This window comes from Ambystoma mexicanum, chromosome 5q (genome assembly GCF_040938575.1).
Source record: "Ambystoma mexicanum isolate Mex_15411 chromosome 5q, UKY_AmexF1_1, whole genome shotgun sequence".
In the NCBI taxonomy this organism is placed as follows: domain Eukaryota; kingdom Metazoa; phylum Chordata; class Amphibia; order Caudata; family Ambystomatidae; genus Ambystoma; species Ambystoma mexicanum.
In genome coordinates this window covers 977,385,774-977,408,379 of record NC_090933.1, presented here as the reverse complement: position 1 = coordinate 977,408,379, position 22,606 = coordinate 977,385,774, and positions in this window count along the sequence as shown.

Sequence of the window (22,606 nt, the reverse complement as noted above, 5' to 3'; positions counted from 1 at the left end):
ACCTCTGATTGAAAGCAGTCCTAATTCACTCTTCCCCTGAATTGTTGGCAATTGAAGTTTCACTTTGTGCTCCACTGCTTTGGAAGCTTCTGATTGTATCTCTGTATTGGAACCCAGGAGCGTCGCAATTGGAGGTGATAATGCAAAAGCTAATCTATTGCTTATGGAAGCATTTATTAAGACCCCAAATGTACAATTTATAATAGGTGGGGACTTTAACTCAACCTTACTTGTCTGCAATAGACAAAATGCTGCCACTCAGATTCACCAACATTCAACACATTCACATGAGAGAGGACTCGTTTGGGTGAAATTCTTGGCTGTGTGGGACATACAAATACTTCCCTTTACCCCTAACTCACCATCTGTAACCTGGGCTCGTGGGGTGCATTCACCTTGCATAGATTGCCTCGCTCTCTCGGGTAGGCTTAGTGGGAATTCAAGCCCTTGTACCATCATTCGCTCTAACATGAGTGATCACTGCATACTAAAATGCTCCATTGACCTCTGTTGCTGCCTATTCAAACCCCTCCCACCCTTGGTGTTACCGGAGATTGATAGATCTATGATATCAATAAGGTGGGTTCCTGCACTCTGCAGGTAATTGTCCTTTCTACTAAGCCGTGACATGCAATTTACTGATGAGCTTAACATGTCAGTGACAGAATGTATAGCCACTGACACGTGGAATGAACAGATGATCCACAATCATGTTAATCAGCTGGCATTATCAAAAAGGGTTTGGCATTTTTATGACAAGCATGGTCCCTTTAATGCCGCTATTGCAAGGATCAAAAGGCTAAAAAACGTAGCAATCCACGATCTGAAGAAAAAAGCAACCAATTAGGCGGCGTATAAAATTGAAAACAAAATAATCACGCAAAAATTTAAAAATGATCTCAAAACTAATATGTTTGAATCCTACTTAAAAAAAATCAAAATATGATTAGCCTCCTAAGTAAAGATAAAATCTGTGAAATTTTGGCCTTTTTGAGAGACACATTAGAGGATTCACCGGATGGGTTGCAATCGGCAGTTAGTAGCCAGCATTGGTCAGATTTTTTCCAAAACAAATATTCTTTGCCGCTCAGATTTGAAGGTATTCAGTCTCAAACTCTATCTGTATATTTTCCCTCGAATTGCCCATGGGGTGTGGAAGACATATTGGCAGTTGTGAAGAACTTGACATTTTCCAAGGCAGCAGGCCCGGACGGCATCCCGCTCTCCGTCTTAAACGATGATCCAGAATTCTGGGCTGCTTATCTGAAGCGGCGCTTAGGCCACATTTTCCTTTACAAGTTGTTTCCAGTTTCGTGGGCAACTGTGATAATTATTCCCCTTCATAAAAAGGGCCCAATTGACAACCCAGTGAATTTTCGACCCATTGCCCTACTGGATGTGGCAGCGAAGGTTTTTGCATCCTTGATTCTCAAGGATTTGAACCAGGTAATTTCTTCCCAACAAATCCTTTTGCGCTTCCAAACAGGGTTCAGGAAGACAATGGACATGCAGTTAAACGCCACAATGCTAGTACATCTGCTTACATCTGCCCACCAATCAAAAAATGGACACATTTTCATGGCACTAATTGATTTATCAAATGCTTTTGATTGTGTCATCAGGGAACTTTTGTCGCAAAAAATGCAAAGCTTCCAGATTCCGGCACATATCATTGCTATGATTGCAGCGCTGCACCAAAACACAAACTACAGAGTGAGAATTGATCACACTGGGCTACTAACCGACCCGATTTCCACACACATAAGGGTCAAACAAGGGTGCAATTTGGCTGCTATATTGTTTAACTTATACCTTGCTGAAATTGACAAACTCTGGACAAACAGTGACAAATTTCCGGTCAAGCTTGGTGCTTTGCGAGTCAGTTGGCTCGCTTGTGCCGACGATGCGATATTGTTTGACCGTACCCCATTTGGGTTACAAAAAAAACTCCATTACTTTTCAGACTTTTGCGACAAACACAATCTGTTTCCAAACCCTGCTAAATCAAATATAATGGTCCTCAAGAACAAGAGGAAAATCACACCCTACAAATGGGTCCTAGACACCATCCCACTACAGCGATCATTGGGATTGACATACATAGGTTACAACTTGACCAACACAAATTCCATCATGAAATGGCAAACTGCGATCACTATTAAGATTCTGCCTCTGATTGCACAGATGAAGGTTATTGTACATAAGTTATGTAGGTTTTCATTATTACCCCTTATAGATTTTTACCAGCTTAAGGTGGAGTCAATTATTTTATATGGTCTAGACCTATACATACTACCAATAGGACCGGTCCTTAACTCAATCCAAAGAATGATTTGGAGGAAGGTGTTACATCTACCCAATAGCCTTCCAAATGCTATAATCATCCATGAACTTGGCTTGTCCTCGCTGTCATCAAGGCTAGTATGGACAAGGATGATAAACCTGGCAAAAATGCTACATCCTCTTCTGAATTCGTTATATGAGGATTTAGCAGCAATGATCGCAAATGGTAACCCAAATTCTTTAACATTATTTTATAAACAATTGAAATTGTCTTTGAATGCAATAGCAATACACCCGGGTGACGTGGTAACGTGTCCACAAATCGCGATTTTTTTTTTATTTCAATGGGATTGGTCTATGACCTCTGACTTGATTGGCACCTACAGTTCGTATGTGGAATATGCAAATTTTAGACACAATCAAAAACCGCATCTTCCCTACATCATACAGGTGCCATCTGATAAAGTCAGGATAACATTCATACGATTCAGACTTACAGGGTAATTCATAGAATTTCGCAGAAAAGTGTCGCAAGCGGCTGGCGCAGAGTGTCCGCGTGCGATTGTCTGCGGCAGGCACGTGCGCTAAAACCGATTTCCACGCACAGCGTATTCATGGATTTCAGGCTCCCAAACCAGCCGTGGCGCAGAGTATCGCAGCGACCCTGCAGCAGCGCCAGTAACGCCCCCAAGAACGCCCTCGCGCAAGGAAAAGCCATAAAAATCGCTAAATCATCGCAAAGGGCTGCGCTAACCCTGGACCAGTCTACAGGGCTGCCAAACAAGGAACGCAAAGCGGGTAACGTGCATATCAGGGGTACGCGTGAAGTCATACACGCGATTAGCCAGGGTACGTGTACTACAGGGGTACGCGGGAAGTACTACACGCGGTTGGCCAGGGTACGTGTATTACAGGGGTGTGCGGGAAGTTCTACACGCAATTCGGCTGGGTACGTGTATTACAGGGGTGCGCGGTAATTCTCACATGCGATTTGGACAGGTACGTGTATTACAGGGGTGCGCGGGAATTATCACACGCGATTTGGCCTGGTACGTGTATTACAGGGGTGCGTGGGAAGTTCTACACGCGATTGGCCAGGGTACGTGTATTACAGGGGTGCGCGGGAATAATCACACGCGATTTGGCCTGGTACGTGTATTACAGGGGTGCGTGGGAAGTTCTACACGCGATTGGCCAGGGTACGTGAATTACAGGGGTGCGCGGGAATTATCACACGCGATTTGGCTTGCTACGTGTATTACAGGGGTGCGTGGGAAGTTCTACACGCGATTGGCCAGGGTACGTGTATTACAGGGGTGTGCGGGAAGTTCTACACGCGATTCGGCTGGGTACGTGAATTACAGGGGTGCGCGGGAATTCTCACATGCGATTTGGCCAGGTACGTGTATTACAGGGGTGCGCGGGAATTATCACACGCGATTTGGCCAGGTACGTGTATTACAGGGGTGTGCGGGAATTATCACACGCAATTAGGCTGGGTGGGTCCTCACAGGTGTTCCCTGTACACCCTCCATGGCCCCTGCAGGCAGCCCACAAAACAGGGGGCTACCCTGCACACCTGCTCATGTCCCCCTGCACCCCCACCCCCCAGCAGTGCAGGGGCACCCTCCACCAGGCCCCCACCCATGTCCCCTATCACCCCCACCCCCCAGCAGTGCAGGGGCACCCTCCACCAGGCCCCCACTCATGTCTCCCACCACCCCCACCCCCCAGCCACCAGGGGCACCCTCCACCAGGCCCCCACTCATGTCCCCTATCACCCCCACCCCCCGCCACCAGGGGCACCCTCCACCAGGCCCCCACCCATGTCCCCTATCACCCCCACCCCCCAGCAGTGCAGGGGCACCCTCCACCAGGCCCCCACCCATGTCCCCTATCACCCCCACCCCCCAGCCACCAGGGACACCCTCCACCAGGCCCCCACCCATGTCTCCCAACACCCCCACCCCCCAGCATCCAGGGGCACCCTCCACCAGGCCCCCACCCATGTCCCCTATCACCCCCACCCCCCCGCCACCAGGGGCACCCTCCACCAGGCCCCCACCCATGTCCCCTATCACACCCACCCCCCCGCCACCAGGGGCACCCTCCACCAGGCCCCCACCCATGTCTCCCAACACCCCCACCCCCCAGCATCCAGGGGCACCCTCCACCAGGCCCCCACCCATGTCTCCCAACAGCCCCACCCCCCAGCATCCAGGGACACCCTCCACCAGGCCCCCACCCATGTCCCCTATCACACCCACCCCCCCGCCACCAGGGGCACCCTCCACCAGGCCCCCACCCATGTCTCCCAACACCCCCACCCCCCAGCATCCAGGGGCACCCTCCACCAGGCCCCCACCCATGTCCCCTATCACCCCCACCCCCCAGCAGTGCAGGGGCACCCTCCACCAGGCCCCCACTCATGTCTCCCAACACCCCCACCCCCCAGCATCCAGGGGCACCCTCCACCAGGCCCCCACCCATGTCCCCTATCACCCCCACCCCCCAGCAGTGCAGGGGCACCCTCCACCAGGCCCCCACTCATGTCTCCCACCACCCCCACCCCCCAACCACCAGGGGCACCCTCCACCAAGCCCCCACTCATGTCCCCTATCACCCCCACCCTCCCGCCACCAGGGGCACCCTCCACCAGGCCCACACCCATGTCCCCTATCACCCCCACCCCCCAGCAGTGCAGGGGCACCCTCCACCAGGCCCCCACCCATGTCCCCTATCACACCCACCCCCCCGCCACCAGGGGCACCCTCCACCAGGCCCCCACCCATGTCCCCTATCACACCCACCCCCCAGCAGTGCAGGGGCACCCTCCACCAGGCCCCCACCCATGTCCCCTATCACCCCCACCCCCCGCCACCAGGGGCACCCTCCACCAGGCCCCCACCCATGTCCCCTATCACACCCACCCCCCCGCCACCAGGGGCACCCTCCACCAGCCCCCCACCCATGTCTCCCAACACCCCCACCCCCCAGCATCCAGGGGCACCCTCCACCAGGCCCCCACCCATGTCCCCTATCACCCCCACCCCCCAGCCACCAGGGGCACCCTCCACCAGGCCCCCACCCATGTCTCCCAACACCCCCACCCCCCAGCATCCAGGGGCACCCTCCACCAGGCCCCCACCCATGTCCCCTATCACCCCCACCCCCCAGCAGTGCAGGGGCACCCTCCACCAGGCCCCCACTCATGTCTCCCACCACCCCCACCCCCCAGCCACCAGGGGCACCCTCCACCAGGCCCCCACTCATGTCCCCTATCACCCCCACCCCCCCGCCACCAGGGGCACCCTCCACCAGGCCCCCACCCATGTCCCCTATCACCCCCACCCCTCAGCAGTGCAGGGGCACCCTCCACCAGGCCCCCACTCATGTCTCCCACCACCCCCAGCCACCAGGGGCACCCTCCACCAGGCCCCCACCCATGTCCCCTATCACACCCACCCCCCCGCCACCAGGGGCACCCTCCACCAGGCCCCCACCCATGTCCCCTATCACCCCCACCCCCCAGCCACCAGGGGCACCCTCCACCAGGCCCCCACCCATGTCTCCCAACACCCCCACCCCCCAGCATCCAGGGGCACCCTCCACCAGGCCCCCACCCATGTCCCCTATCACCCCCACCCCCCAGCAGTGCAGGGGCACCCTCCACCAGGCCCCCACTCATGTCTCCCACCACCCCCACCCCCCAGCCACCAGGGGCACCCTCCACCAGGCCCCCACTCATGTCCCCTATCACCCCCACCCCCCCGCCACCAGGGGCACCCTCCACCAGGCCCCCACCCATGTCCCCTATCACCCCCACCCCTCAGCAGTGCAGGGGCACCCTCCACCAGGCCCCCACTCATGTCTCCCACCACCCCCACCCCCCAGCCACCAGGGGCACCCTCCACCAGGCCCCCACCCATGTCCCCTATCACACCCACCCCCCCGCCACCAGGGGCACCCTCCACCAGGCCCCCACCCATGTCTCCCAACACCCCCACCCCCCAGCAACCAGGGGCACCCTCCACCAGGCCCCCACCCATGTCTCCCAACACCCCCACCCCCTAGCATCCAGGGGCACCCTCCACCAGGCCCCCACCCATGTCCCCTATCACACCCACCCCCCCGCCACCAGGGGCACCCTCCACCAGGCCCCCACCCATGTCTCCCAACACCCCCACCCCCCAGCATCCAGGGGCACCCTCCACCAGGCCCCCACCCATGTCCCCTATCACCCCCACCCCCCAGCAGTGCAGGGGCACCCTCCACCAGGCCCCCACTCATGTCTCCCAACACCCCCACCCCCCAGCATCCAGGGGCACCCTCCACCAGGCCCCCACCCATGTCCCCTATCACCCCCACCCCCCAGCAGTGCAGGGGCACCCTCCACTAGGCCCCCACTCATGTCTCCCACCACCCCCACCCCCCAGCCACCAGGGGCACCCTCCACAAGGCCCCCACTCATGTCCCATATCACCCCCACCCCCCGCCACCAGGGGCACCCTCCACCAGGCCCCCACCCATGTCCCCCATCACACCCACCCCCCTGCCACCAGGGGCACCCACCACCAGGCCCCCACCCATGTCCCCTATCGCACCCACCCCCCCGCCACCAGGGGCACCCTCCACCAGGCCCCCACCCATGTCCCCTATCACCCCCACCCCCCAGCAGTGCAGGGGTCACCCTCCACCAGGCCCCCACTCATGTCTCCCACCACCCCCACCCCCCAGCCACCAGGGGCACCCTCCACCAGGCCCCCACCCATGTCCCCTATCACACCCACCCCCCCGCCACCAGGGGCACCCTCCACCAGGCCCCCACCCATGTCTCCCAACACCCCCACCCCCCAGCATCCAGGGGCACCCTCCACCAGGCCCCCACCCATGTCTCCCAACACCTCCACCCCCCAGCATCCAGGGGCACCCTCCACCAGGCCCCCACCCATGTCCCCTATCACAACCACCCCCCCGCCACCAGGGGCACCCTCCACCAGGCCCCCACCCATATCTCCCAACACCCCCACCCCCCAGCATCCAGGGGCACCCTCCACCAGGCCCCCACCCATGTCTCCCAACACCCCCACCCCACAGCATCCAGGGGCACCCTCCACCAGGCCCCCACCCGTGTCCCCTATTACCCCCACCCCCCAGCAGTGCAGGGGCACCCTCCACCAGGCCCCCACTCATGTCTCCCAACACCCCCACCCCCCAGCATCCAGGGGCACCCTCCACCAGGCCCCCACCCATGTCCCCTATCAGCCCCACCCCCCAGCAGTGCAGGGGCACCCTCCACCAGGCCCCCACTCATGTCTCCCACTACCCCCACCCCCCAGCCACCAGGGGCACCCTCCACCAGGCCCCCACTCATGTCCCCTATCACCCCCACCCCCCGCCACCAGGGGCACCCTCCACCAGGCCCCCACCCATGTCCCCTATCACACCCACCCCCCCGCCACCAGGGGCACCCTCCACCAGGCCCCCACCCATGTCCCCTATCACACCCACCCCCCCGCCACCAGGGGCACCCTCCACCAGGCCCCCACCCATGTCCCCTATCACACCCACCCCCCCGCCACCAGGGGCACCCTCCACCAGGCCCCCACCCATGTCTCCCAACACCCCCACCCCCCAGCATCCAGGGGCACCCTCCACCAGGCCCCCACCCATGTCCCCTATCACCCCCACCCCCCAGCCACCAGGGGCCCCCTCCACCAGGCCCCCACCCATGTCTCCCAACACCCCCACCCCCCAGCATCCAGGGGCACCCTCCACCAGGCCCCCACCCATGTCCCCTATCACCCCCACCCCCCAGCAGTGCAGGGGCACCCTCCACCAGGCCCCCACCCATGTCCCCTATCACACCCACCCCCCCGCCACCAGGGGCACCCTCCACCAGGCCCCCACCCATGTCCCCTATCACACCCACCCCCCCGCCACCAGGGGCACCCTCCACCAGGCCCCCACCCATGTCTCCCACCACCCCCACCCCCAAGCAGTGCAGGGGCAGCAGGCAGTCAGGCAGCAGCAGGTGGGAGCGTGCTCGGGGCTCTGGGGGGCAGTGGTTCGGCCTTCCGGGCAGGAGCGTGGTATTCCGTGTGCGTAGGCGTGGCCAGCTTGGTACGGAGTGATTTTGCACGTGAAAATCCTGCACGTCAGCGTGAAAACCGAGGAAAGGCCCTCAGCGCATAAGCGCGTCTGTGACGTGACCCGCACGGGTGTTTCCCACACAGCACGTGATGACAGAGCACACGTGGAAAGACTGCACGTCAGAGTGTAATTGCGTGTGATTGGTGGAAATGGCCCTACACGCAGAAGTGACAAAGCGTGTAATTGGTGGAAATGGCCCTACACGCAGAAGTGACAAAGCGTGTAATTGGTGGAAATGGCCCTACACGCAGAAGTGACAAAGCGTGTAATTGGTGGAAATGGCCCTAGCGCGTACACGCCGCGTAAGTGACGCTGGATGTGTGGCCCTGTATAAAAGGTATGTGTAGAACACGTTTTCCTTGTACGTGCTTTTCGTGGAGAGCGAGTGGGTGAATTCTGTACTTCTTGTCGTTTCACACGCGATTTACTTCACGGCGTTTCAAGTTCGTATTCCCTGTTACCTCTGACAGCTTTTTCTCTTTTTTCGCTTTTACTGGTTTACCTGGGCCTGTTCCCTCAAACAGTGTTCCCTTCTACTGTTGTCCTGTCTCTTCAGACAGTGTACAAATCTTCTTTTGGCGGGGGTGTTGCCAACCAAACATGCTCCTTTTACACGCTCGTTTACCAGGCAGACGGTGAGTCACGCACGTATCTAACATCTGTGCTAGCCCCGTGTGTAGCCTACCCCTTCAGAGGTCATTCTAGGCTGCGTGTGACACGCATACGTTCATTCTTGTGTTACTGGGTGCCACAGCGTAGTGCAGGTTTTTCTTTCTGCACACGTGGTCTAGGAGGGGTTGCGTGCACGTCATCTCCCTTTTTTGGGGCTCCTGTGCGTAGCGTGACCCGTCATCTTTGCCCAGGGGTTACAATCAGCCTTGCAAGAGCACTAGGGTACAATTACCATCTGGTACCCAACCCCTTTGACCCCCAATTGCCCAGGACAATAGTTTCCAGCCACTCCCATACGCACATTTACATCAGTGCCATGGGTGGGAGGCGAGGATTCCGTAAGGGTGGCAAAGGTGGAAGAGCCACAAGTGGTGGCCGTGGTGGATCCGGTAGGGGACGTTGTCGTTACTTGCAGGGTGAGCCTGTCCCCCCATGTGTGGAGGACCAGTCAAGGGCACCCATAATCCCACCCCCCCCCCCGTTGAGGCTGATATGGCTGACACCATCCATGCTCAGCCCTTGTTGGACCAGCCCATTGTGGCACCAGATCTGGCTGACTCCATGGCTGACTTCCAGGTCAGCAGGCCTATGACACGTGCGCTGGTGCACGTTGATGTCACCATGCCACGTGCATCTGGGCCAGCAAGGTCATCTGCTGCACCAAGGAGGCAGGGCGGAGAGGCTGCAGGGGCAGCTGCGGCTCCATCCACCCCAGCCCTCACACACCCAGCCAGGACAGTGTCGGTCCTAGTCCATGCTGCTGACATTCCCCCTGACACCATCACACTAGAGCCAATGCCAGCACCAACTCCCATGCTGAGTGTGCAATCCCACACTCCTGATACAGAGTCCACCAGGGCTCCTGCCCCTAGTGTCCAGAGCGGCGCAGGACACTCAGGATCACCACCACCTTCCAAGCGGAAGAGGAAGAGTGCTCGTCCGGCACAGGCTGATGCCCCAGACACGGCTACACAGTCCGGCCCATCCAGGAAGCCCAGCTTCACGGATGACGAACTGAATGCACTTGTTGAGTATGTGTCCGGACATGACAACGAGATGGTCATTGTTGCAGGATCCAAGACCACACCTGCACAACGCCAGGCACACTGGCAGACCGTTGCGGACATCGTAAGTGCCCTTGGAATCGTGAGGTGCACAGCCAATGATTTCTATAAGCGCTGGAATGACCTAAAGCGCAGGGCAAAGAGTAAGCTGGCCACAAGTCATGCCGCAACTCTAGTGACTGGAGGTGGGTCTCCAGTAGTAGACATGGAACTCACTCCACATGAGTCAGTCGCTGGGACCTACGTCACGGAGGAACAGATCCAAGGCGTGGGAGATCTGGCTGATTACGAGGCATTGTCCGGTGAGTGCGCATGCATGTGTGTGTCATCCATGTGCATGGTGTGTGTGTGAGGGCTTCTGTTTGTGTGCCAGGTGAGAGTGTGTGCGCCTGAGTCGTATGGGTCAGCCATGTGCTTCATGCAATACTTCCTGCGCAGCTGCATTTGGCCATAGCAGTATCCCTTCTGCCAACAGTAGACATCTAGCCCAACTGCACGCCAGTTGCCCTTGAAGTGTCACCTTGCCACAACATAGTTGCTTATTTTTCACTGTTCATTCAGTCAGTTTGTTTGCATTCCACCACTTTCACTAGGCATGTCGCTGTCCACTAGTCACATGTCTGACATGGCTATGGTAAAGTGGAGTGACTTTGTTACCTGGATATCATTTGTACACACATGTCCCTGTGCAATTGGACCATTTCAGACTGGCAGCTCCAGGTGAAAAATCTGACCTGTTAGAATTAGAAAAGCGATTACATGCGGGAACTGGACTGAATGAATAGGTGCTGCCCTCCTCTCCATCTTCACTCAATAGCAATGGTACATGCCATCTGTGTGATGGCATGTGTGTATCACCTGGCAATCACAGGCCAATGTGTGATGCCACTGCCAGGCAGCATGCAGAAAATGTGTTCATCTTCCATCTTGGTGTCATCAGTGTGTGCCATTTGCCTGCACTTCATACGCAGTGAGGGTGCTTGCATGGGAGGGTTTTAGTCATGTGGGACATGTGTCAATCAAGTACTGGTTCTCTTGCTTCTCAGCCCTCATTGTGTGCCATGGTGCTAATGCCTGTTTCCATTTCTTTGTTTTCATGTCTTTGCAGGGGAAGACGCACCTGATACTGCTGGGGTTGTGGAGATGGTGCAGACCCAGGAGGGGTCCGAGGGCCGACCAACCACCAGTGAGGGACGTGGTGTGGTGGTGGGGGAGAACCCACAAGTGCTGCAGGTCGTGCTCTCAAGGGGTGTCTCTGTCTGCACCTCCCCCGAGCTGTACTCAGGTGTTGATTCGGATGAGACCTACGTGCCGTTGCAGGTGAGTGTTCCAGGGAGGGATTCTGTTCTGTCTCACCCACCTGCACCAGGGTCAGAACCCTCCATGGGGATGTCAGTGTTGGCAGCTACGCCTTCGGTGGTTACGGATGCAGGGTCACACTCCGCGACATCTGATCCTGTTCCTGTGCCAGCAGATCAGAGATGGAATGCAGTCCTGCAGCCTCAGGCAGTGCCGGCACAGCAAGGCGCAGTTCGCCTTGCCCCAGACAGGTGTGGTGCCCGCCGACGTGGTGGCCGTACGCCACCCGGCAATACCGCATGGGAGCAATCCATTTACGGTATGGCAACCCAACAGGCTGCATCATCCGAGATGATGGCTCAGGCCATGGATAGGGTGGCCTCTTCCATTGTCCCCCCAGAAAGGCTGATGGAGCGACTAGAGCAGGCAATCGACTCCATCTGCCAGTCACACAGGGAGGACATGTTGGGGTCCAACAGGGACAGGCGGGCGGCACTGGCGACTCTGCAGGAGGCCATCTCCATTGAGTCCCAGGGCCACCGGGAAGCCCTGAGGCAGGAGCTCCTTCACCTCAGGACGACTCTTGTTGAGCTTGAGGCTTCAACACACCAAAGGACAGAACAGCAGCTGGAGCGTCTCACCGGTACGCTCTCAGCTGAGATGCAGGCAACGAGGGCGGAGGTCCGGGCATCCCGTGAGTTGTTGCATGGGGACCTCTGCACACTCATCCTCCAGAACCAGACCTACCACACCCACATGCTTGCAGCCATGGAGGAGCAGACTAGGGCCTTGCGTGGGCTGCCTCCCATAGTGCAACCACCTCCGGATGCAGCTGCACAGGGTGATCATAGCGACAGCAGTGATACTCCCACAATAGGGTAGCCGTGTGGGCCATGAGCCCATGGAGGTGTTTTATCTTCCCAGGATCCACGCAGGTGGGTTCTGGTGTGCATCCTGTCCTCGGACCTCCTGGGTGGCCTCCCCAACCCCCCCGGGCCCATCAATGGCCATTTTTGATTGTTTCTTCTTTTTATTTTTATTTTGATTTCTTTTATTCCCAATTTTTTTGGGACGATTTGTTGGCTTCCGTGGTTCCTGTGGGCATACGCTGCATTGTGGCTGGGCACATGCAAGCTTGTAATGTATTTGGTTCAGATGCTTGGGTTTGAGTCACACACACCCCTCCTACTTCCCGTTTCATGGGCTTGCAAAGGGTGTGCCCAAGTGACAGTGAATTACACAGTGACGTTGGACTCCCATGAGCTGTGTGGGCAGTCTGTAGTCAATACTGTGTATACATTCCTAGTGCATATTGCTGTTGTGTTGTACACTGCATGTTGCATTGATGTGTAACTCTTCTTCTGTGTCTACCTCCCAATTTGCAGGTCCCTTCCTCATGTCTACACAAGGACCTCTAGTCTGGAGATGGGTTCCATGTTGGCAGCAGTGCACCTACAACTCTACATGGCGCCAACACTGCACAGTTGGTAGTGGTGGGAGTGCAGGCATTTCCAGGTGGTGAGACTACTAATATGTAACATTTGTGATGTCATGTTAATGGTAGTACGTGCTCAAGTATGTTGTTGGTCCGGCATTGCTGTGAGCATTTCAGGTGTTGCAGGTTTCTAATAGGGACACTGTACATAGTGAGACTAGTGTCATGTTGTGGGGATTACTTTGTTTACCTGCAATTAGCATGACATGGCACGGTGTGTCGTGTGGCGGTGCTGGGGTTGGGTTGGCTGACATGGCACTGTCCTCTTGTTGCATTTTGCAAGTGGGTATTCATTTTAGCTGCTTGAATGTGTAACTTCACAAAACTGCATTGGTGGTGTCTGTGTGGGTAGGGATGCACACATTGTGACACTTCCAGGTGAACAATCTCAGGCTGATATGGTATTCACGGTTCATTCTCCAGACATTCAGGATCAGTGTCAGGTTGAGTCATCATTGATTGTCAGATGGAATGTGCCAGGGCAGTGTGCACTCCACAGGGGTGTGATTTCTATGTGAAGTAATTAGCCACTAGCTGTGTACGGGCTGCCTCCCCCGTGCCCTTTCCCCTCCCATGCGCAGCGGCTGTGCATGTGGTTGGGGATGTGGGGCCACCACCATGTCCACGGCCAGGCCCCGGCGTGTTGCAACGTTGTGCAGGACACATGCTGCCACTATGATCCTGCACACTACTGGGGGAGCGTATAACAGCTGGCCGCCAGAACGGTCAAGGGAGCGGAAGCGTGACTTTAGCACTCCGAATGTGCGCTCCACTATGCCCCGGGTCGTAATGTGGGCTGTGTTATATCTTACCTCGGGTGGCGTGGTGGGGTTCCGAATTGGCGTCATCATGTGGGGGCTGAGAGGGTAGGCACTGTCCCCTGTGGAGGTGGTGATTGGTATCATTGGTGGGGTTGTGACCTTGCTCAGTATCCAACATGCATGCATGTGCAGTGGCATACATACTCACCAAGCAGCCATGTATCGCCATGCCGCCCAGCTTCTAGGTCCCGGCTTAGGGTGGACATTCGGTAAATGAAGCTGTCGTGGGTGGAGCCGGGATAGTTGGCATATACTGAGGTGATGATTCCCTTGGCATTACATGCTACCTGCACGTTGATGGAATGCCAGTGCTTGCGGTTCCTATAGATGTGCTCAGATGCCCTGGGGGGACGTAGAGCCACATGGGTGCAGTCGATGGCACCTAGCACTTTGGGGAATCGTGCCACACCGTAAAAATCCAGGGCGGCAGCATGCCTTTCTGCAGGTGTTCTGGGCAGGTATATGTGCCTGCAGACTGATGGGCGTGCAGTGATGATGTTCAAGACCTGGTGTAGGCAGCGTGACTGGGTGGCCTGTGACACCCCACCCACTATGGCACTTGTCCGCTGAAATGATCCAGTGGCTAAGAAGTGCAGTACATTGAGGACCTTCTCCAGGGGGCTGAGTGCTTGGGAGCACAGGGTGGGTGATGTGAGGTCATCCTCCCACTCACTCACCAGGTCCAGTATAATGTGTGGTGGAAACCTGTACCTCCCATACACCTGGTCATCAGGCATCCCGAAAAGGCTGGTTCTGGGTGTGAATATTCTAGCCCTGACTATCCTCCTCCTCCTCCTTTGGTAGCCCACTGCCACTGCTGCTAGGAACGGTATGTTCATCCTGGCGTCTGAGCTTGTTATTGTTAAAGTGCGCAAATTTATGCTTTGCGCGTGTTCTAGGCGAGCGTGTGACCCGCGCACCCCTGGAATCCAGTTCCCAGTCCAATAGCGTGTGGAAATTCACACGCACCACGGGATACAGGTTCGCTGACGTACTTGCGTGTGTAAGTGCCCGCGCACCCATGAAATACACGTACATAGGCCAATCGCGTGTACGCGCACTTTTGTCCAATTACACGCGATGACACTCTGACGTGCAGTATTTCCACGTGTGCCCCGTCATCACGTGCTGAGTGGGGAACACCCGTGCGGGTCACGTCACAGATGCGCTTACGCGCTGAGGGACTCTGGTCCAATAGAATCGCGTATGCGTGCTGACGCGCTTACGCGCTAAGGGCCTTTCCTCGGATTTCACGCTGACGTGCAGGATTTTCACGTGCCAAATCACTCCGTATCAAGCTGGCCACACGAAAACACACGGAAGACCACGCTCCTGCCCAGAAGGCCGAGTTACTGCCCCCCAGTGCCCCGAGCAGCCTCCCACGTGCCATCTGCTGCTGCCTGCCTGCCTGCCTGCCTGCTGCCACCGTGCCCTGCCATTTGGTGCCTGCACATCAGCCATCTGCAGGGGTCCAGTTGCTGTGTCCACCCCTGCTGGAACTGAAGACTCCCGACTGGGATTCCATCGCTCCACAGCCCAGCCCCAGGACCCAGTTGCCCACCCACACCTGCCTCTGGGGTTGCCATGTCGGGCACTTCCACATCTGGCACCAGTGGCAACCCCAGGCCAGAGGGGCAGAGAGGCACCAGCTTCACTGCCACCGAAGTTGGTGTCCTGGTGGAGCATGTCCTGGGGCAGTATGATGCCCTCTTTGGATCGTCCCGCGCCAGCAAGGAAGGACGGGAGAGGATCTGGGCCGACTGTGTGGATGCCATCAACGCGGAGGGGGTGGCAACCCGCAACGTCCTGAAGATCAAGAAGCGCTGGGAGGACTTGAGGTCCAGGACCCTTGTGAAGGCCCGGCGCCTCGTGGAGGGGGGCCGGGGCCGCATGAGTTCCATCCAGATGAGGGTCCTGGAACGCGTACGCCCAGCGCTCCACGCCCAGATCCTTGAGAGGGAGGCCCGTCTGGAGTTGAGCGGTAAGTGTCCAAGCATTACTGCGTGAGACAGGGCATGTTGCGGTGTGCTGGTTCTATGATACTTGCCTGTATGTGTGCCATAGGCCATGTATGCATGTATGTGTGCAGGGACATCATGGTAATGCATGTGCGACCAGTGATGTGTGACCCACATGGTTGTTGCATGTGTTCAAATGCCGCATGGGGAGCCCTATGCAGATTTTGAACATGAGAGCATGCCAGTCTCTGTACCTGGACATGGGTGGGGGTGAGGGATGGGTGCTGATGCCAGGTACATATATGGTAGCCATGTCTGTGTGCCTGACCTGCGTGTCTGTGACTTGTGCATGCCATGGATGCATGACACATGTGTGTGACAGTGCACAGATTCAGTGAAGCAGCCAAATTACCCTTGTATCCGCTGTGTTTGGTGTGTTTGGGGCCAGATGGATGTGACTGAGGTGAAGTGTGTGCATGTGATAGGCATGAGCCATGATGCATGTGAGTTACATATCATTGAATGTTTCAAGAGTCCATTGGACATGCATGGAAATGTCCATGGCATGCACCATGCCTGTTACTGTGTGTGTTTTGCCTGGACTGACCCATGTGTTGCGGAGGGACATGATGGAAGTGTACTTTGACAGTGGTGCTCATCTGCTATTGCTTCCTGTCTAGGGGACCATTGTACAGTGCCCTGATGCTTGTGTTCTTTGTCTCCCTCTACGCAGCGGCTAGTGAAGAAGAGGGCGGAGACGGCGCTGTGGAGCAAGGCGGCGGGGATGCCCCCACGGCTGCAGCGGAAGGGGTGGGTGAGCCCCCACAGGGGCCTGCTACGGTGGGAGACGGTGAGGAGCCATCCAGGTTGGTGGTTTGCACAGAGGAGGAGGAGGCCGCCACTGGGGCACACATGGGGCCTGGTGGGGGCATCCCTGCTGGTGCAAGTGGTGCAGTCCAGGGCCAGGGGCAGGAGGCAGCACAGGTCACCGTGGAGGGGCCTGTGCATGTCGCTGTCCCTGACCCTGTGAGTGCACCACCATGCACCAGCAGGGATGCCCCGTCCCAGGCCCGTCCGCAGGTAGAGGGGATGTCCATGTCACCTGACTCCCCTCCACCTGCGGATGTGGGAACCCCTGGCCGTGTGGAGAAGGTCCTGATTGGGGTCGCGATGCGCACGGCTGTGATTCGTGATGCCGTGCGTGCTTCCCGGGAGGAGGACGCACGTCATCACGAAGTGCACCGTGCCGACGTGGCCCAATTGAGATCGGCCATGTTCGGGGGTTTTCTGCATGTGTTTTCCAATCTGGCGGCCCTCTCCTCCTCTGTGCAGGCTATACACCAGTTGTTCTCCTTGCCGTCTTCCGGCCCAGATGCCACCAGGGCCCCCTGTGGACCTGCCCCGACCAATGCAGCCAGCTCGATGGGGATCCCATCCCTGCCACAGTTGGGAGTCGGAGGTCCAGCAGGGGTGGACAACACAGCAACTGGACCCCAGCAGATGGAAGATGTGACAGCATCATCAGGCAGGGCACGTGCACGACGGCGTCAGTGGTTTCCATCAGCCTGGATGCCGTCGTGCTGGCAGAGGCAGTGGTGTCGGAGGCAGCAGCAGGCTCGACGTGGGAGGCATCATGGCTTGGGGCCTTCAAGATCAGAGGGGCAGGCATCGGCCGGAGGGCAGGGCAACCCTGGGATGGTGGTGTCTTCCGTGTGGGAGCAGTTGGTCCAGCGGATAGGTGCGGATCGGCAGCGGGCGGAAGAGGAGCGGCTCACCATGGTCAGGGCTGAGTTCTCCATGCGTCGGGCGTTGAGGCGGGCTGAGTGCCTCGAGGAAGCTCGCAGGGAGTTTGAGCTGGACATGGGGTTATCCCTGCGAGACCTCGGGGCCAGGACAGAGTCCCGCCTCCAGGACATCGACATGGAGTTCGATGATGCCCTGGCCAGCAACATCACTGAGTGAGCCGCAGGACTTGCCCGCTGCCTTTGTATATAGTTATTTAGTTAGTTAGTGTTAGGTTTCCTTTATTAATTTTTGTTTTTTTGGACCGCTCGGACAATGGCCACTTTTTTGTATATATTATTTTCATTAGGTAGTAGTAGGTTTCATTTATGGTGTTGGGCTCATGGACCCTGGAATTTTCGTGTATATAGTTTGCTTTTTGAAGAAACATTTTTTTTATTAATTATTGTGTTCACCATGAGGAAATGGTTTTTCATTATTTTACTTCCACATGATTTTGCTTTGGACAACATTTGTTTTTGGATTACTTTGTTTTTTTTATTTTTACATTTGTTCTCGGACATGGACCATTTATTTTGTTATCCCCATTGTTGTATGTTTGATTTTTTTACTTATTTTTCATCTTTAATACATGTTTTTTTAACTTTCACTTGTGGTATTTTCTCATTGGTTTCATACATGTCATGATATGGGTTTTGACATTCACTTGCACCCATTGTGTATGTGTGTGTGACAGACATGTGTTCATTTACAGACTTGCCATTGGGGTTGTATCATGTAATTGCATTCACTATGTGGGTGGATGCAATCCTTGCCTGGGTGTTTGTGCTGGGTATGCTGCCCATTACTGCCATGATTGAGTATCGTCAGGACCTGGGGGCAGGGGGACATGTGTGGGTGCCTGGTGGAGGGTGCCCCTGCACTGCTGGGGTGTGGGGGTGGTGGGAGACATGAGTGGGGGCCTGGTGGAGGGTGACCCTGGTGGCTGGGGGGTGGGGGTGGTGGGTGACATGAGTGGGGGCCTGGTGGAGGCTGCCCCTGCACTGCTGGGGTGTGGGGGTGGTGGGAGACATGAGTGGGGGCCTGGTGGAGGGTGACCCTGCACTGCTGGGGGGTGGGGGTGGTGGGAGACATGAGTGGGGGCCTGGTGGAGGGTGCCCCTGGTTGCTGGGGGGGTGGGGGTGGTGGTAGACATGAGTGGGGGCCTGGTGGAGGGTGCCCCTGCACTGCTGGGGTGTGGGGGTGGTGGGAGACATGAGTGGGGGCCTGGTGGAGGGTGCCCCTGGTGGCTGGGGGGGTGGGGGTGGTGGTAGACATGAGTGGGGGCCTGGTGGAGGGTGCCCCTGCACTGCTGGGGTGTGGGGGTGGTGGGAGACATGAGTGGGGGCCTGGTGGAGGGTGACCCTGCACTGCTGGGGGGTGGGGGTGGTGGGAGACATGAGTGGGGGCCTGGTGGAGGGTGCCCCTGGTGGCTGGGGGGTGGGGGTGGTGGGTGACATGAGTGGGGGCCTGGTGGAGGCTGCCCCTGCACTGCTGGGGTGTGGGGGTGGTGGGAGACATGAGTGGGGGCTGGTGGAGGGTGACCCTGCACTGCTGGGGTGTGGGGGTGGTGGGAGACATGAGTGGGGGCCTGGTGGAGGGTGCCCCTGGTGGCTGGGGTGTGGGGGTGGTGGGAGACATGGGTGGGGGCCTGGTGGAGGGTGCCCCTGGTGGCTGGGGGGGTGGGGGTGGTGGTAGACATGAGTGGGGGCCTGGTGGAGGGTGCCCCTGCACTGCTGGGGTGTGGGGGTGGTGGGAGACATGAGTGGGGGCCTGGTGGAGGGTGCCCCTGGTGGCTGGGGGGTGGGGGTGGTGGGAGACATGAGTGGGGGCCTGGTGGAGGGTGACCCTGGTGGCTGGGGGTGGTGGGTGACATGAGTGGGGGCCTGGTGGAGGCTGCCCCTGCACTGCTGGGGTGTGGGGGTGGTGGGAGACATGAGTGGGGACCTGGTGGAGGGTGGCCCTGGTGGCTGGGGTGTGGGGGTGGTGGGAGACATGGGTGGGGGCCTGGTGGACGGTGCCCCTGGTGGCTGGGGGGTGGTGGGTGACATGAGTGGGGGCCTGGTGGAGGGTGACCCTGGTGGCTGGGGGGTGGGGGTGGTGGGAGACATGGGTGGGGGCCTGGTGGAGGGTGCCCCTGGTGGCTGGGGGGGGGGTGGTTGTAGACATGAGTGGGGGCCTGGTGGAGGGTGCCCCTGCACTGCTGGGGTGTGGGGGTGGTGGGAGACATGAGTGGGGGCCTGGTGGAGGGTGACCCTGCACTGCTGGGGGGTGGGGGTGGTGGGAGACATGAGTGGGGGCCTGGTGGAGGGTGCCCCTGGTGGCTGGGGGGTGGGGGTGGTGGGTGACATGAGTGGGGGCCTGGTGGAGGCTGCCCCTGCACTGCTGGGGTGTGGGGGTGGTGGGAGACATGAGTGGGGGCCTTGTGGAGGGTGCCCCTGCACTGCTGGGGTGTGGGGGTGGTGGGAGACAGGAGTGGGGGCCTGGTGGAGGGTGCCCCTGGTGGCTGGGGTGTGGGGGTGGTGGGAGACATGGGTGGGGGCCTGGTGGAGGGTGCCCCTGGTGGCTGGGGGGGTGGGGGTGGTGGTAGACATGAGTGGGGGCCTGGTGGAGGGTGCCCCTGCACTGCTGGGGTGTGGGGGTGGTGGGAGACATGAGTGGGGGCCTGGTGGAGGGTGCCCCTGGTGGCTGGGGGGTGGGGGTGGTGGGAGACATGAGTGGGGGCCTGGTGGAGGGTGACCCTGGTGGCTGGGGGGAGGGGGGGGTGGGTGACATGAGTGGGGGCCTGGTGGAGGGTGCCCCTGGTGGCTGGGGTGTGGGGGTGGTGGGAGACATGGGTGGGGGCCTGCTGGCAGGTGCCCCACAGTGCTGGGGGGTGGGGGTGGTGGGGGACATGAGTTGGACATGGGTGGGGGCCTGCTGGCAGGTGCCCCACAGTGCTGGGGGGTGGGGGTGCAAGGGGACATGAGTTGGTGTTCATTAGTTCAAGGAGACATGTGCCTTTGCTGGGGGGCATGCCCATGTTGGGTGGGCTGCCTGCGGGACATGACCAGGGATGCAGGGTAGTCCCCTGTGGTGTGGGCTGCCTGCAGGGGCCGTGGAGGGTGTACAGGGTACACCTGGGAGGACCCACACTGTCAAATCACATGTGGGACTCCCCGGCACCCCTGAAATACACGTACCGTGCAGAAATCGCGTGTAAAACTTCCCGCGCACCCCTGAAATACACGCGCCCAGGCTATTCGCGTGTGGAACTTCCCACGCACCCCTGAAATACACGCGCCCAGGCTATTCGCGTGTAAAACTTCCCGCGCACCCCTGAAATACACGCGCCCAGGCTATTCGCGTGTGGAACTTCCCGCGCACCCCTGAAATATACGCGCCCAGGCTATTCGCGTGTAAAACTTCCCGCGCACCCCTGAAATACACGCGCCCAGGCTATTCGCGTGTAAAACTTCCCGCGCACCCCTGAAATACACGCGCCCAGGCTATTCGCGTGTGGAACTTCCCGCGCACCCCTGAAATACACGCACCCAGGCTATTCGCGTGTAAAACTTCCCGCGCACCCCTGAAATACACGCGCCCAGGCTATTCGCGTGTGGAACTTCCTGCGCACCCCTGAAATACACGCGCCCAGGCTATTCACGTGTAAAACTTCCCGCGCACCCCTGAAATACACGCGCCCAGGCTATTCGCGTGTGGAACATCCCGCGCACCCCTGAAATACACGCGCCCAGGCTATTCGCGTGTAAAACTTCCCGCGCACCCCTGAAATACACGCGCCCAGGCTATTCGCGTGTGGAACTTCCCGCGCACCCCTGAAATACACGCGCCCAGGCTATTCGCGTGTGGAACTTCTCACGCACCCCTGGAATACACGTAGCCCGCTCCCCCAGGCCCGATCGCGTGAGGAACTTCACGCGAACCCCTGTAATACACGTAGCCCGCTCCCCCAGGCCCGATCGCGTGTGAAACTTCACGCGAACCACTGAAATACACGTAGCACGCTCCCCCAGGCCCGATCGCGTGAGGAACTTCACGCGAACCCCTGTAATACACGTAGCCCGCTCCCCCAGGCCCGATCGCGTGTGAAACTTCACGCGAACCCCTGAAATACACGTAGCACGCTCCCCCAGGCCCGATCGCGTGTGAAACTTCACGCGAACCACTGAAATACACGTAGCACGCTCCCCCAGGCCCGATCGCGTGAGGAACTTCACGCAAACCCCTGTAATACACGTAGCCCGCTCCCCCAGGCCCGAGCGCGTGTGAAACTTCACGCGAACCCCTGAAATACACGTAGCACGCTCCCCCAGGCCCGATCGCGTGAGAAACTTCACGCGAACCCCTGAAATACACGTAGCCCGCTCCCCCAGGCCCGATCGCGTGAATAACTTCACGCGAACCCCTGTGATGCACGTACCCTGCTGAAATCGCGTGTGAGACTTCCCGCGCACCCCGGTATACACGCACACGTATTTTTTGTCAGCGGGTGTCCGTGTTTGTGGGTACCCCTTTGCACGTCATTTTTCCTGGAGGGCCACAGTATGGGACATTCATCATGGCAGTATATAGGTGCTATTTGTTGGCGCACCTTTTGGCGCACATTTCTTACAGCCGCAGAGACGCTACCGCCTGCTTTCTTGTGGCGGTCGTGTTTGTGCCTGTGCGCTGGTTTGAGCGTGCGCTTTTTTGCCCTATTCTATTCCATGAATACGTGTTGTAGGCGAGCGTGTGGGCGTTCCGCGCACTTGTGCCCTGTACTTCCCCCGTAACGCCCACGTTTTGGCAAGTTGTTCCCCATTCCGAGTGTTACGCCCGTGTTCCGCCTACTTTTGTTGCGTGCGCCGCGCTATGTGCGAATTTCGCTGTGGCCTGTGCGATTTTCGCTGTGACCTGGCGCACGCTGTTAGATGGCCTGTGCGCCAACGTGCGGCGCGCACTTTTTTATCGCACATCCGCTGGTTTTCTCGCGCACGGCCTTCCATGAATCGACGTGCGCTGCTTTTCGTGCGATTTTCGCACTTGCACTGCGATTTTCGCTATTCCACTGCGATTCGCACGTTTTTGCCCACTTGC